This window comes from Neofelis nebulosa, chromosome 7, assembly GCF_028018385.1.
Source record: "Neofelis nebulosa isolate mNeoNeb1 chromosome 7, mNeoNeb1.pri, whole genome shotgun sequence".
Classification (NCBI taxonomy): Eukaryota; Metazoa; Chordata; class Mammalia; order Carnivora; family Felidae; genus Neofelis; species Neofelis nebulosa.
This window is the reverse complement of record NC_080788.1, coordinates 41,037,118-41,050,710: the sequence shown is the minus strand read 5'-3', so window position 1 is coordinate 41,050,710 and position 13,593 is coordinate 41,037,118. Positions and strand designations below refer to the sequence as shown.

At 44.4% G+C, this 13,593-nt stretch overlaps 1 long non-coding RNA gene across 3 annotated transcripts; it reads left to right on the top strand.

The window, feature by feature from the left end:
• Positions 1-715: 715 nt before the first annotated feature.
• Positions 716-10,785, top strand: LOC131516432 (uncharacterized). 3 transcript variants are annotated; one of them, XR_009264065.1, is made up of 7 exons: positions 716-2,439; positions 4,031-4,400; positions 4,971-5,050; positions 5,506-5,761; positions 6,649-6,758; positions 9,892-9,981; positions 10,653-10,785. It is a non-coding gene; the product is annotated as an uncharacterized LOC131516432 (long non-coding RNA). The 3 variants fall into 3 exon arrangements; XR_009264064.1 differs by having other exon boundaries at positions 4,971-5,091; positions 5,651-5,761; XR_009264063.1 differs by having other exon boundaries at positions 4,971-5,091.
• Positions 10,786-13,593: the final 2,808 nt, after the last annotated feature.

Genomic DNA, 13,593 nt, shown 5'->3' with positions numbered 1-13,593 from the left:
TTGTGGTCCCAGAGACCTGGAACTCAAAGGGAACTGGGCTGTCTCATTTCTGCCAGCACATCCCTGAACAAGTAACATTTTGACCTGAAGGATAGTTTTTGACCAATCAGCAAATATTGAGAATTCACTACATCAATATTAGGGACTATTTCTTGAACATCACGCTAAGGCACTAATTTTTACAATAGCTCCCCACTCCCATTCTACAGATGAAAAGAAACCTCAGGGAGATTTTGCCAACTAATATTTATTGAAGGCCTATACATACCAAGCAAGTTAATTTATTTGCTAATTCAAAGCCAGTGAGTGGTGGAGATAGAATTTGGACCCCAAATGGCCTGACTCTGTGCTTTGTCTGGATTCATATGATAGAGGAATGAGAAGGTCTCTGCACACCTTGCTGTTTGGGGGAATGATCATCCTGATGGCCACCTGGCCAGCAAGTGAAAACGTCACAAAAATGGGAAGCCACCTTCTTCTAACCTGTGCTGTCCAATATGATAGCCACTAGCCACATGTGGCTATTTAAACTTAAATTAATTAAAATGAAGTAAAGCTATGAGGTGCTCCGACTCTTGATTTTGGCTCAGGTCATGATCTTATGGCTCGTGGGATCAAGCCCCACACCAGGCTCAGTGCTGACCGTATGGTGCTCTCCCCGTCTCTCTGTCCCTTCCCCCCCAAAAAGAAATAAACTTAAAAAAAAATAAAACAAAAAAAACCAAAATGAAGTAAAGCTAAACATTCAACCTCTCAGTCCCACTGACTACAGTTCATGTGTTTAATATTCATGTGTGGCTAGTAGTTACAGTGCAGATTTTCCATCAACACCAAAAGTTCTGGACAGCACTGTGTCCCATCATTCCCCTATCCCTATTTACTTCAGTCATCACCACAGGTTCAAGCTCCCTCATCTATTATCACCTCCATCCTTGTCCTCCCACTAGGCATAAGTTCCCTGCTCCCTGCCCTCAGGCACATCCTTCCTCTGTGCCCTCTGCAACCTGTAATCAGCAATTTCTCCATATCGTCAGCCTTTTCTCAGAATGTTGTCTTCACCTCCTTGACTTACCTAAAATTTTGTTAGCCCTGATTTGTACACTGATTCTTTAGCAGCACTCTTAAGTGAATGTTATTTTCTTCTCATTCTCCTGTACCTCAGGTCAGGAAGTGGTAAGTGTATTTCTCTCCCAACCTGAATGCCATTTCTAAGCCAGTGCTCCCCCAACCCCTCCTACAAAAACCCTGTTCCTTTGAAGCTTCACTGTCTGGGCATACCATCTTGGTTATTGTCCTCAATCAACCTCCAGGTCTCTCACTGCCCATCATTTAACTCTTGGCTCATTGCCTCTCTCTCTCCACCCTAAATTTTGTTATATTGAGTGGGCTCCACATCCATGTGATGGCCTCTCCATCACTTCCTTGACCACCTCATCTCCAGAGATATTTTCCACACTCCACAGCAGCTGCCCACTTCCGTAGTCACACCCTCAACTTTGTGTTCACCAAAAGCCATTCCACTTCCAATATGGAGACTTTCCAACTACAACCTTTTCCTTAATTAAATCTCCCTTAATAATTCTTTGACCTTTATCATGAGTTCTGATCCCTTGACTTCACTAATGTCTCACTACTCATGAGATTCACTTTTCATATTCCTTCTTTCTTACCTTCATTTTCATCATCCATTACTATAATCACTCTCTTGCTCTGTCTCCTCCAATTGTGTTGGCTTCTTTGTCTCCCTCTATCTCCCCGTCCACCACTCACACTCTGTATCTCTCTCTCAAATAAACATTAAAACAAAATCAATACCTCAAAGTAACCAATCAGGTAATAAGAGAGAAAGGAATAATAGAACATCACCATTTTGTAAACCCTCAATGAGATCAAGATCATCAATAGCTCTAATGTTACAAAGGAGAGACACTTGAAGGTTATGTGCCTCCTGATGAAAAGACACAGCACCACCTATGGAGTATTCTTGATGAAAACCTGAACCTGAATCAAAGCAAGCCTTTATATCTAACAACCGTTTACAGAAAATGAAAGGAGATAGAGGAAATGGTTAAATGTCACCATAGGAATGCAATCAGCAAAATCCTGAATAGGAAATTTCTGAAGGACAAAAATCTCTATTTCTTCACCAAAAAGGGGGTGATAAAGAAGTGGAGAGGGAAGATCTGTAGATTATAATAGATTTAAGAGAGTTGCCATCAAGTGTAACATTAGCTCTTTGAGGATGGTGCCATATAGGCCATACGACATGATATATGACAATCATATGACAACCTGACATCACTATTAAGTGATGATATCACTATTAACCTCACATGCCCACACCCTTGATTCCACCTGCCCCCTCAAACCTTGTCCCTCCCCAGGCTTGCCCATGTTTCCCATCTTCACAAATGGCCCCACCACCATCTGGTTGCTCAAGTAGCTACCTAGTTGTTGTTACAATTCCTCTCTTTCCTTCACCCCTCCCCTCTTGTATCCAACACATCATAACTAGTCCTGTCATTTCTGTCTCAGAAGGGGTATATTTCTTTTCCATCTCTTCCACCCTGGTCCAACCCACCACCATCACTTGCTCAGATCACTGCAGCCTCCAAATGACCTCCTGTCTCCTTTCTTGCCCTCTTCCAGCCCATTCCTTCCAGTGCAGCCAGGATGATTAATGTTTTAAGTATTTTAAAAATATGGGTAGGTGGCGGGGGGATTGGATGAGGGTGGTCAAAAAGTGCCAACTTCCAGTTATAAATAAGAACTAGGGGTAGAACATACAACATGGTGGCTCTAGTCAACACTGCTGTGTGATGTATAGGGAGGTTGTTAGGTGGATAGATCTGAAGAGTTCTCATCACAAGGAGAAGAAAAAACACATACTAATTTGTTATTATTTGGGTTTTTTTTTTGTCTGTGGTTTTTAAAAAATATCTCTGTGAGATGATGGGTGTTAACTACATTTACTGTGATAACCATTTCACAATGTAAGACACATCACTATGCTGTACACCTTAAACTCATACAGTGCTGTATGTCACTTACATCTCAATAAACCCAGAAAACAAAACAAACAAAAAAGAAATCATGTTGAACTCAAACACAGGGTACCTACCGTGTTCCAGAAATGAGCTGTTCATGCTCAGAAAAAAATAAACTAGCTATTTATCTCAAAAAATGGATAGATAGATAGACAGACAATAAAAATCAGAATATAGATCATGTCGTACTTTAAACCCTCCAGTGGCTTCCTAACTCGTAATAAAATAAAATCTAAATTCCTTACCTCTCCTTCATATAAGACTTTGTTGGACCTGAGCCTCCTGCATATTCTGATGCTTCCTGCATCCCTCTCCTTCCTGGAGTGACTCTGGCTCCTTTTCAGGGCTCAAACATGACAAGCTCAGGGCACTTATTCCCACTGTTCTCCTGGCCCAGATCTCTCTTTCCCCAGATCTTCATAAGGCTGGCTTCCCATCCTTGAGATCTCACCTAAAATGCTACCTCCTCAGAGAGCCCTTGGGAACATCACTAAACCCTGGGCATTCCCTTCACATCAACTGTCACATCTGCTGTCATTAGTCAGTTGTTGCCTTGTTCACAGTCTCTTACGCCCTTTAGACTGGAAGCTCTTCAAGGGTGAGATGCAAAAAAGCCTGGGCTGTAGTAGACACTCAAGTGTAGACACTTTTTTTATTTTGATAACATTCAGTGACTATCTTGTGCAGGCAGACTTGTGGCATCGTCGGAGAGACATGGTTTACACGTACGAAACAAACTAGAAGCAAGCGCAGATGCCAAGATTAGTGCAAAAGAGGGTTGCTCAGCCCCCCAGTGCAGGAGTTTAGAAGAATAAGCATCGGCTTCTTTGCCAAGAACAAAAGACAATTCAAATATCACTTTTTCAAGGTGAAAATAGAGCCTGAGGTACTAAAAAAGTAGACAAAAATAGAGGTTCCAAAAGGCCCAAGCAAGAAGATTAGGACATCAAGTGACTGACATTTTTTCTTCTGTTCCCTCTCAGGGCTATGCCAACACTGCCTTTGGAAATCGTAGAAGGTTTACAGAAAGACATTGCCCAGGAGTCAGAAAACCTGAGAGTCCCAGTTTTCTCCCTTTTACTGGTTGTTGTTGCTCTTGGGCAATGCACACGCGCTCTTTGTGCCTGAGCTTCTCACCTACAATCTGGGAGTTTGGGAGTGGGCTCTTGAGCACTCTTCCCTGCTCTCAAGACTTTAGGCTCCCAGGTGGCCCCTTGCATATGGCAGAACTACACAGGGACAGAAATCGCTGAAGGAGGGAAGCCAAATGTCAGGGGAAGGAGACTGGGATTCAGGACTCATCTCATCCATCAGGAGAAAGGGCCTGAGGATTGGCCTGTTGTCATCTATCTGGTGAGCTCCCCTCACAAACTCTAACTTCTAACCCACTCCCTACTCCCTGAGTCAGGATCTGGGGAAGAAGAGGAAGCCTGGCTTTTAGAGGTGGCAAAGATTACTGAGGAACCCTGCCCCTTGGCTCCCAGGGCAGGAAGTGCCAGGCAGAAGGCAAGGCAGGGGAAAGCACTAGAACCGAGAATGAGCAAAGAGCAGTACTGCCTGGGGCGTGGGGTTCCGGACCCAAGGAGAACATTATTTGAGACCAATAAGGAAAGACAAAAGTAGTGGTTCCCACCAACTTCCCAGACCAAGGAAACTGGAAATGACTAGTGATTCCTTTCTGTTCCTCTGAGAATATGGCCCCAACAGGCCTGTGAGCGCCTCTATCCCCTCCTGCCCCATCAAGATGGCTCTGCCCAGAAGAGAGAATGAGGACTCCCGGGGGCTCTTGTTCCAGCACTCTCTCTATTTTCCGGACTTGCTTTCACCTCTGGAAAAAAACTTCAGGAAAAGTGACCCCTCCTTCCCACCCATACCCACTGACCAGAATTTCCATCAAAGCCTAGCTTCTGTCCCTCATGCCAGGAATCATACCCAAGAGGAAGCACAGACATCCCTGGCTACCATACAGCAAGGAAGGGGCCAACCCAGGAAAGGGGTGAAAGGTGATGTCAGCCATCTGAAGTTTCCCAGGGATGGTGAGAAGGTAGGGGGGAAGGTCTGAGGAAGGCAACCTTCAGCAACAGCCACTGAGAGGGAGGGGTGTGCAGTGGGAGTAGAGCAGCCAGGGGCTGGAGCCCAGGGCTCTTGGCTCGGTGCCCAGTCTCTGATCTGCTGCATTGTTCAGCTATTTCCTTCCTTGGAAGTAGTAAGCGGGTGGAGGGGACCAGGATTGCATGGCTGGGAGTAAATGGAGCAGGGTGGAGCTTCCATTGGGGGAGGGGGCCTCCAGTCTGTTCCCATGACCAGCTGCCCTTCCGGCAGCCAGGGGACTGCGTGGGAAAAGTTCTTGGAAGTGCTGGGGACAGTGTGTGTGTGTGTGTGTGTGTGTGTGTGTGTGCACATGTGTGTGCGCAAGCGCACTTTTTCATTTGTATCTGACTGCCTTGCTTGGATTTAGTCACAAGACAAAGCCCTTTGAGAAATAGTCACCAGTCTATGTTCCCACTGGGCTGTGCCCTGGGAGAGGCACAAGAACCCGCCCCAACGCCTGAGAGAGGGACACTGGAGGCCTAAGACCAACTCCCTGAAGTCTTGACTTCTAGTGAATCTACATTGGCTGACTTCCCCGGATTTATGAGGATGCTTCTGGAATCTTCTGCAAAGCTTCCAGCTTCCTGGCAGAACTCCATTACTAGAGGGATGTTGGAAAGCAGGTGGGAACCAGACATGGGGAGTGGAGTCAATAATTCTCACAGCATCTCCCTAAAAAGCCTAGAATCCTTCATAACCACAGATCTTAGAGCCAGGCAGCATGCCAAGAGATTATATGATGGTCCAGTACTCAGCCTTCAGACAAGAAGCCTTAATACAAAGGTCACAAACTAGCAGCATACAGGTGAAATGCATCCTGTAAACACATGCCTTGCTTAGCCAGCACAGCACTTAAGAAATTTTTGAACCAATATTGAAAGATTTCACACAAAAATCCCAATTTCTATAGTCTCTTGAAGAAATCAGAAGATATGGCTAAGACTGATGTCCTATTTCCCCAAGACAACATTGACTGGGCTGAGTAATGACTGCTCCCTTAGAAAGAGTGTGGGCTGTCCATTTTCCCACAGTCCCTACGGTCCCCATTGTCCTCAACACTGAGGCTAAGTATTACTTGCTGTTGCTCATCATACTTGTGTGATTACTACATAGTTTTCTGGGCCTTTGTCTCTATCAAAAGGGGGAAAAAAAAAAGAAACCAAGAGGGCCACCTGTTTCTAGAGAGAATATTTCTATGCAGCAAGTATATCCATGAGCAAACAAAGATGGGATTGGGTGTCCTTCTGCCACCTTTTCTGCATCATCCCCTCCACTTTCCAGTGACATGATGCTTAATGCCACCCTCTGACAATACTATGTCACATGCTTTGTGCCAAAATTGTCCCCCCACTCCTTCCCTCACCCCCAAATCATAATTCTCCTTTTCTCAGTGAGCAAATTCCAGCTGTAAGCCTACAAAAGTAATGTACTGGAGCAATCCCCAGCATCTGCTTGCTAATGACCCTGTGATAAAGCTGAAACTCCTTACCTTAGGTGTTCTCTCATGCAGCAACCTGCAAGATGTGCATGTGAATACGCAGAAGCACACCTGAAGGAGCCAACACCAAACTGAAAACCAAGGTCACCTCTGGGGAGGTGAGGAGGAGACCAGAAATGGAGGTGATGGTCCCAAGCCTATCCCTAAAGCTTTAATATTTTACAAGGAGATTATAATCATGCATAAGATGCCTTAGCCTGCTAACTGTTAGTCTCACCTCAGTTTATCTTTCCTGCTTATCTCCATGAACTGATCGACTCACAGTTTCCTATTCCCCAATTTTTGTGCCCATAGCTTTTCTCTTTTTCATACCCAGAATGCCTTTCTCCTCCTCTACCAAGCCAAATCCAGCCCATCACTCAAGGCAGTAGTCTTTCAAAAATTTACCCCATGAGGGCGCTTGGGTGGCTCAGTCAGTCGTCTGACTTTGGCTCAGGTCATGATCTCACAGCTCATGGGTTCAAGCCCTGTGTCAGGCTCTGTGCTGATAGCTCAGAGCCTGGAGCCTGCTTCAGATTCTGTGTCTCCCTCTCTCTCTGCACCCCCATTCCCTGCTCACACTCTGTTTCCCTCTCTCAAAAATAAATAAACATTAAACATTTTTTTTAATTTAGCCCATGAACACCCTAAACAAAGTTTTAAATTATGTACCCCTCAATAAAGCAGGTTTTTAAAAAACTATATATTCTCTTGAAGTTAAAAAAATTTTTTTCCAACTAGGTTTAAATACGGTTGACCCTTGAATACAGAGGGGTTAGGGTACCAACTTCCAAACAGTCAAAAACCCACATACCACTCTGACTCCCTCAAAACTTAACTACCAAGAGCCTAGTATTGATCAGAAGCCTTACCAATAACATAGTCTATTAACACATATTTTGTATGTTGTATGTATTATATACTGTGTTCTTACAATAAAATAAGCTAGGGAAAATAAAATGTTATTAAAAAAAACATAAGGAAGTACTGTACTGTAAAAATGTACATATAAATGCACCCTTACAATTCAAACCTACATTGTTCAAGGGTCAACTGCAGTTGCAAAGGATATGATTTCTGGTGTAATGGAAATATTTACATTTTATGTTATTATTTTTTTAAGTTTTTATTTATTTAAGTAATCTCTCCACCCCACGTGGGGCTTGAGTTCATGAGCCTGAGATCCAGAGTCATACTCTTCCAACTGAGCCAACCGGGTGCCCTGTTATCCACATTTTATTTATTTTTTAACTTCTTTTTTAAAGTTTATTTATTTATTTTGATAGAGTATGTGCGCATAAGTGGGGGAGGGGTAGAGAGAGAGGGAGAGAGAACCCCAAGCAGGCTCTGTGATGTCAGCGCAGAACCCAACACAGGGTTCGATCTCACCAACCATGAGATCAGGACCTGAGCGGAAATCAAGAGTCTGACACTTAACCAACGGAGCCACCCCAGCACACCCGCCCCCCAATATTGACATTAAAAAAAACTTATATTAAATGTATTCACTGGAATCACAGTGATTTGATACTCATCATCACCATTTGCGAATTGCATAAGCAAGCTCTTAGAGGAAAATTTACATCATTGCTTTTGTCCTTGAATTTTCTTTCCACTTCTCCCATATAATGCTATCATAATGTAATACATAGTTTATGCTGGAAAATCTTTTATTTTTTTTTAATATTTACTTTTATTTTTGAGAGAGAGAGAGAGAGAGAGAGAGACAGAGTGTGAGCAGGGGAGGTGCAGCAAGAGGGGGAGACACAGAATCTGAAGCAGCCTGCAGGCTCTGAACTGTCAGCACAGAGCCCGATGTGGGGCCCGAACCCACAGACTATGAGATCATGACCTGAGCCGAAGTCAGATGCTTAACCGACTGAGACACCCAGGCGCCCCTTGAAAATCTTTTATTGATCATCAAACAATACTTCTCTGCCATAAATATATATGTTTATATTTATATAAAAATTAAAATTGTATTCTTTTCTTATTTTTTGTGGCCATAAGCCTCCAGAGTTTACAATTTTCTTCTGGATTGACTTATCATTACAATTATTATTAGTTTACTGTTTGTCAAACAACATAAATATATTGCAAATGTTGATAGAGCATTATTAAACATGAGTAAAAATAAGTTTTAAAGTAAGTTCTATGCCCAACATGGGGCTCAAACTCATGACCCCAAGATCAAGAGTCCCCTGCTCTACTGACTGAACCAACCAGGTGCCCCAAATAGTAAAATTTATAAAAAATACAACTCGAAAGAAAGAAAGAAAGAAAAGAAAAAGAAATACAACTCATATTGAAATAGTCATATACATGCTGGAATGAGACAGTGATCAGCATCAATTTTATCTCTACATCCTATTTTTTTTTTTTTTTTTTTTTTTTTTTTTTTTTTGGGACAGAGAGACAGAGCATGAACAGGGGAGGGGCAGAGAGAGAGGGAGACACAGAATCGGAAACAGGCTCCAGGCTCCGAGCCATCAGCCCAGAGCCTGACACGGGGCTCGAACTCACAGACCGCGAGATCGTGACCTGGCTGAAGTCGGACGCTTAACCGACTGCGCCACCCAGGCGCCCCTACATCCTATTTTTATAGATGATAATGCTGAGAAATCTCGTTCACATAAACACATACATGGGAATTGAAGAAGTTCGGGCAGGGTCGCTCAATTCTACCTAATCATTCAACAGGTGACAAATGAATTTGTTTTACTTCCTTCAATTGTGGAAGGCAAAATATTGGGAAATTTTGATTTGCAAAACAATTTGTTGCCCAGACAACCCGAGTCATTTGCTTTCTCAATATTGAAATCACTATTTTAAATTGTTTCTTTGGGGTCACCTGGGTGGCTCAGTTGGTTGAGCGGCCTACTCTTGATTTCAGCTCAGGTCATGAGCTCACAGTTCATGGGTTCAGTTCATGGGGTCTAGCCTGGCGTTGGGCTCTGCATTGACAGTGTGGAGACTGCTTGGGATTCTTTCTCTTCCTCTCTCTCTGCCCCTCTCCTGCTCCCACTCTCTATCAATTTCTCAAAATAAATAAATAAACTAAAAAAAAAATTGTTTCTTTGGAGCCCCAGAGATTTTTACACACCAAGGCAACATACCAAAATGAGAGTTAGGATGGGCCAAAGATAAGTCTTTTGTACAATAGTATAGGTTAAATTATGCTATAGTAACAAGTAATACCAAAAATTTCAATTGTTTAAACCAACAAAGATTCTTCTCCCCTCTGTCCCCCAAACTCACAATACGTATCCATCGCAGGTCAGCTGAGGGTTCTGATCCATGCCATCGTCATTCAGGGATCTAGACCTCATCATCTGAAATGTCATTGGTCACCATGGCAGAGAGAAGGTAAGGAGAATCATACACTGGCTCTTAAATGCTTCCACCCAGAAGACACATTTTTGCTCATGTATCATTGTCCAAAGCAAGTCACATGGCCACACCTGACTTCTAAAAGGTGGGAAAGTACCTATAAGAGAACAGGGAACATGGATGAGCAGCACTGATGGCTAACACATTTGTCTTTTGTAAAATGGGAGCCAAGAAATTGTGGAAATGAAGGGAGGAGACGCGTTCACAGGCACAGCCTAGTCCTTGTTGAAGATGATGTTCTGGAAGTTGATTCCCATCAACATAACCCTGCCACCTACCCTTCGCTAAGAAAGCCTTTTTGCACCTCTAGGGGTACATGTGCCCAAGTGTGAAGACCACTGCTGCCTTTGTGAAGCCTTCCCTTCAGATCCAGGGACCTCTTTGAGTTCCTGTCATTATTGCCTCTACTATCCATTTGGAAGCTATTAGAGGAGTTAATTACATTTTCATATATGTGTTTCATGTTTTCCTAACAAGTTGTAGTTTCTTTGAGGATGGAAACCATATGTAAGTTTTTATATACCCCATATTATCTAGCAAGAACAGTTAGAACTTGTGAGTTCTGCTTGATGGCTGAATTGGTCACTTTTCTTGGTATGCTTCAATCTCATCTGTGCAGTGGGAATAACAAGGCTTCTTGCCCTTAGGATCACAATCAACATGACAGAAGTAGAAGCTCTTTCCATCCCACTCTCTTTGACCTAACAGGGATCAGCTCTTGAGACTCCACTTCTGAAAAGCTGTATGTAATGATGAGTCATTAAAGTCTCTTGAAACATCTGTGGAAAGTGGGTTTAGGAAGATCAGCGTGACATTAGTGAATGCTGGGAGGTTGGGGAATCCGACAGGTGGGTGGCGGGGCAGGGACAGGGAGTCCAGGTAGAAAGTTGCACTTTAGAGGTGTTGCAGGGAATGGCGAGCCATATTGCACCCTCAGGGAGTGACCCCAGCTGACTTCCTGAAATTCCAAACCTGGAGTCAGGGCTGAATCAGGTGGTAATAACAAACCTCATGCTTCTGCCAGTCAAAACCAAGCGTTTTCTGCACCCTGACACTGCCCCCTGGTGGCCTCTGGAGTCATTGCCAATACAAGGAAGCCGAATTATCATTAGGGGGATCTGGGATTGATGTGGGTGAGGACAAGATGGCCAAAATTGCGACTGCAGAAAAGGAAAGGAACTAAGGAGAGAGAGGAGGGGGCCATACACATGGGTTGGGTGTAGGCTGGGGGGAGTTTTTATCCCTGGACCTACTGCACAAAGTGAAAACTAAAAAGAGTCTTTGAGATGCAAACAACAGCACAAGGGCATGGTTTAGCCCATGCAACTGTTTTCAAATTTTTGGGTTAGTTGCCAGCGTCCCAAATCAGGTAATTTCACATTAAAATCAGAATGTCCAGTTTCTCTTGAAAACTCAAAAACATCAAGCCATATGAGGCCACCATCCTGCTGAGCAGCAGCTAGCTGGGGCTGAGAGCCTTTCTGTCCCTTTCAGCAGGGCAAGAGCTTCCCTGTCACCCAGTCACCCAGGCTGCCTTCCTCAGTTCCGCTGCCCCCTTACCCTGCAGGCTGGGAGTTTGTAACTCCTAAGTGGACATTTCATGCTGGAGAGCAGGGTCAAAAGGTATCAGGATGGGACCAACCAGTCATCCAATGCCTCCAGAATTTATCTATTACACATCATCCAGGGGAACCTGGGTAGCTCAGTTGGTTAAGCATCCAACTCTTGGTTTCAGCTCAGGTCAGTGATCTCACAGTTCATGGGTTTGAGCCCTGTATCAGGCTCCGTGCTGGCAGTGTGGAGCCTGCTAGGCATTCTCTCTCTCTCTCCTCTCTTTCTGCCCCTAGGCTGCTCATGTGCCATGCTCTCTCTCTCTCTCTCAAAAATAAATCTTAAAACAAAAACAACAGCAACACAACAGAAAACAGCATCCAGCATATGCTTGAAGACCTTTGGGGACAAGAAAATCACTGCCTATTAAAGCAGCCCATTGCACCTTCGGATAACTCAGACTGCTTTCACAGGGTGGGAATGTCTGTTGAGGTTGTATTCTCTTGAGGATACAGGCCCAGAGAGAAGAGACGTGCCTACAATGTTGTCTCAAAAATTAAGCAGACACTTAGCAGGCATGTGTGAGGCACCACCAAGTGCCCGAGACTATGCTGGTGAGTGATGATGGCATGACCTGTGCCCCAAAGAAACTTCCAGTCTGGGCAGAGGTGGGCCAGGTTTACACAGATGGTAACAATACCTAGCAATGCTGATATAGTGACATCTGGGAATAGTGCATTGAAAGAGATCAGTCCAAATTTGAAATTCCAAGTCTCCCAGACATGAGAAATTAGACACGTAAGCTCTGAAAATATCAACTGTGGTTATAAAGCTCTGTGCCACTCCTGGCACATTACTACAGACATCTGGGAGTTGACTCCATGAGCCAGAAGGGCATACAGGCAACTGACTTGATCTTCTTTTTTTTTTTTTTTTTTTTTTCTAATTTATTTTTGGGACAGAGAGAGAGCATGAACGGGGGAGGGGCAGAGAGAGAGGGAGACACAGAATCGGAAACAGGCTCCAGGCTCCGAGCCATCAGCCCAGAGCCTGACGCGGGGCTCGAACTCACAGACCGCGAGATCGTGACCTGGCTGAAGTCGGACTCTTAACCGACTGCGCCACCCAGGCGCCCCTGACTTGATCTTCTTTGAAACAGTGAGTTACGATACCTGAGTTTTATGTCAGTTCTGCATAACTGAGCGAATTTGGGCACATCTCTTTGCCTCTTAGGGCCAAGGCTTCTCCATCTGTGAACATAAAGGGCTGAATCAAATTTCTCAGGGCTTAATATTTACTTTCATATCCCCAGTACCAGCACAGTAACAGGCTATCTAGAATACAAATTCAATAGGTGCTCCCTAAATGATTTTTTGTCGAATTAATTAATTATATGTTTATTTATTTTTAAGAGAGAGAGAAAGAGCAAGCTGGGGAGGACAGAGAGGGAGAGAGAGATCCCAAGCAGGCTCCACACTTTCAGCGCATAGCTAGATGCAGGGCTCAAACTCACAAACCTTGAGATCATGACCTGAGCCAAAACCAAGGGTCAGACCCTTAGCCAACTGAGGCACCCAGGCACCCCTAACTTAATTTATTTCTTAAGTAAACTGTACTCCCAACGTGGGGCTTGAACTCATGACCCCAAGATCAAGAGTCCCAAGCTCTGCCAACTGAGCCAGCCAGGCGCCCCAATGTTAACAATGCTCTCTAAATGTTTGTGATTGCCTGCTGACTCTGCTTCTGGGTGCATTACCCAGAACAGAGGCACCCAGAACAAATGGACCCTGGAGTACCGCTCCCCCCCCTCCCCGCCCCGCCCCGCCCCGCCAGTTCCTCCTGGGAGATTAAAAGGGAAAAAATCCGTGTGAGTGAGGCTTGTGGACTTTTTTACCACAAGAGGGCGCCAGAGCACCACTTCACCATCCTGGACCCTGGGAAGAGGGAGGCCCCATCAGAAGCCACTTAAGTAGTGCTGTCTTGGGTGAACAGAAATGTCACCTCAGGCACCACTGGGGGCTGAGAAAAGATTCCTGA